Source organism: Notamacropus eugenii, chromosome 4 (assembly GCF_028372415.1).
Source record: "Notamacropus eugenii isolate mMacEug1 chromosome 4, mMacEug1.pri_v2, whole genome shotgun sequence".
NCBI lineage: Eukaryota > Metazoa > Chordata > Mammalia > Diprotodontia > Macropodidae > Notamacropus > Notamacropus eugenii.
The window spans coordinates 380,581,058-380,584,291 of record NC_092875.1 but is presented as its reverse complement, the minus strand read 5'-3'; the positions used below and the strand labels follow the sequence as shown (position 1 = coordinate 380,584,291).

Genomic DNA, 3,234 nt, shown 5'->3' with positions numbered 1-3,234 from the left:
GCCTAGAAAAAGAACAGAGACTCTGAATGAAAATATATAAAACAAGGTAATGTTTTTGCTTTAGTCATGGCAGATTTCTGACTCAGGAATTCCTGAAGAGGAAGAGGTCTACTTCTCCAAATTCAAATTTTGTCTAGTTACGCCAAGTTCAAGGCAGTACTTGCTGGTTCCATTCCTCATGAAATATTGCCTTCAGAGGCCAAGGCAAAAATAGTTGATGGTTTCTTTAGTAAGCCAGCCATCTTGAATTTTCCTGTAACCTTAAGAAATTCCAACCTGCCAATCTGAAACGTCTCCCAGTAAGGTAGAAAGGAAGAAGAGAAGCAGAGACATTCCCTTCTCCACTTTTTTTTCCTTTCCCACACTTTCAAAGTCTTTCCAGAAAGGTTGCCACAAATAGACATCCACTGAAAATGAAGAATAGGATGATGAGAAAAATACGGAAGAAATATAATGGAAAATAACAGATCATTTACACTATACATTGCCTTTAGGTCACCACCACATTGTCGGAGAATTGGAGGCAAAAGTACTGAGAGTACTGAATTTTCATTTTATAAGACCCACCCTCACCCCAAGAGTTTGATCAGTTTATGAAAGAAGCAGCTGGGATTGTCTGGGCCTCAGGTTAAATGGAGGAGCACAAGCCAAGCTTCTGAAATGGCAATGGAAAGCAACTGGTTTCATTTGTTTCAGATTTCCAGGAAGAGTCAAAATTGGTTCTGTGAGGTATTCAGGTTTTGTGTGGGCACCTCCTGGAGCAAACACCTTGGCAGGGAGGTAGAAGTGGAAGTTATGTGCTCCTCGAAACTGTTGATGTGAGGCTTTTTGGTGGGCTCAGGGATGGCTAGTGTGGTAACACTTTTGCATCTCATGAGAGGGTTGGCTCCCTACTTTGCTTCCTCTGACCTTTCTCGATGTGTGTTTACTGCTTCCAGATTCAAATAAATAGATTCCACATGGCAACCATATGCAACAAATGTCAATTTCAACACTGTGTGGAGGGGACATTTCAAATATAGCATTTCATCTGCACTCTTATCTAGAAAATAGGCCAAAATGCAACACATGATAGCTTGGTGCAAATCACCAATACATTCTGTCTCTTCAACTCCATGGTCACTGGATCCAAGAATTGAACTGGGTCTTGAGAAGACTCTCCAGTAGGGTAGCGTTAATAGTATTTGTCCTGATGATGAAGGGCATTTTCCTCAAGATAAGTCTCCTTGATCTCCTCACTGGTCATCTCTTCACAGACTCCACTATCAATTTCATTAAGGGTCTTCCACTGTTTGTAAGGCAGCTTGAGGGCTTCTGCTGTCTGGATGGTCCTTTTAAGCTGATTAGTCCATACCTTAAGGTCCTTCAAATTCTGCTCCTCAAGGAACTTGCACAGGGAAATGAAAAACTTTTTTTCCCCCAAATGGACAATCTGCAGTCTCTGCCAATGTTCTCTAGGATATTGTTCTTGCTCTCCCCATGGCGACATAAGTAGACGGTCCGTAGCTGGACGTGGATGTTCATCAGGTAATAGACTATCCTGCTTTGGATATAATTTTGGACTTGGTTTACCAGGAATCCTCAGCCAGCATCAAGCACCTTGATCAGAGACAGATCCCTATCAGCATTATTTGGGTCAAGAGGATGGTAGTTAACTTAATAGCAATCTTCATGAAGTCCTCCATGACTTCTGCTGCACTACAGAATCTGTAATAGGGGCTGGAGAGTTTAACTTCCATGATGTTGGAGGTGACTACAGAAGGGTCATAACACACAGACTCAATGAAAAACACCTTAAAGTAATTTTCTTTTGCAAAATCAGGGATCGTGTCTCTTCTCTCTTTTGTAGTATTGGTAGCATCAAAAACTGCAATCTGACCACCTTCTTCTCTCTGATACAATTGAACATCTTTCAAGGCAGCTAATGCACAGTGTTGCTGAACTTTCATGGCCTCTTCATTGTCAGGATAAAAGAAATGATAAGAACTGAACTCCTTCATGACTTCCTGGCGGTACCAGCTGAGGTAGCATGTCAACTTCTTGGATATGTAAGTCTTTCCCCTAGATGGCAGTCCAACCATGACAATCACTGTAGGGGAATTCATCAGTTGAGGTCCACAGGTCTGAATAGGAGCTGACACCATGTAGTGCTTTTGAGTATTCAAGAGAATGGGTCCTAGAATTCTGGGAAGATGGTTGTGAGGGGGGTATTGGCTCTGGAAACTCCCTTGAACTCTCCATGAATCTTCCCACTGGATCTGATCCAAACTTTTTTTTTGTCATAGTTTTTAAGGACTTTAGTTATTCTTAAATTTTCTTTCCTTGAACAGTTTTCCAAGTCAGTCATTTTAGCTATCAGATAACCTACAATTCTATTTTTCATCTTTCAATTTTGTTTTTAAAAAGCACACATTTGCAAATACACACATTTTGGTTTAACTTATTCTAGGTTAAAATTTATTATATAGAATTTATTTATATAGAAATATATTGTATAGAAGTTTATTATCTAGAAATTGTTTAATACTGTCTCTTCTACATTATTTATTCTAATTCTACTTTTAATTTTTGCCTTGTGCTTAATTTGTTCTAAATATTTAAGTAGATATTTTGAGAAAAAATATTTTGAGGCTCTGAGTTCTTTTCTTCTTTAGGAGGAGCAAAATATTTATGTGTATGTGTGTGTGTGTGTGTTTGTGTGTGCATGTGTTAAGTTGGTTTTTGTTTCATTTTGTTTTGTTTTGTTTTGATTTCACTCAGATCTCTACCTTTAGTTCCAGATTTGGTGCTTTGTGTCAAGACTGGCTTCCAATCACTGCTCTCCTTTTGAATGGATCAGTTGGCCTTGATTAGATTCACCTTAGGTCCCTTGGTTTCTGTGTAGTTTTCCATCTCCTGATTCTTTGAAGTTTGGAGCACCATATATACTTTGACATCTCAGAACAATTTGTTTAGGAGCTCAGAGTCTTGAGCCTGGACTTTTTCTATTAGAAAACTGCTACATTACCTTGTTAGTTGTTGTTAGCTACCCGTTGTCACTCTCTGGAGCTTCTGATATCCCCAGTCTGAGACTTTCTGGTGATTTTGGAGATTTTAAAAGGAACTCTTTAGTCTCCTTTCCTTTAGACACCACATGTAGGAAGTGCCATCTTTCTATGGCACATCTTCGTGTGAGAAGGCTGATGACTTCTTTGACTGTGCTGTCACTGGCTTTATTTCTGTTTTCACTAGAAA

General features: G+C 39.3%; 1 pseudogene; it reads right to left on the bottom strand.

Moving 5' to 3' along the window:
* Window positions 1–890: 890 nt before the first annotated feature.
* Window positions 891–2,144, bottom strand: LOC140502605 (6-phosphofructo-2-kinase/fructose-2,6-bisphosphatase 3 pseudogene; annotated as a pseudogene).
* Window positions 2,145–3,234: the final 1,090 nt, after the last annotated feature.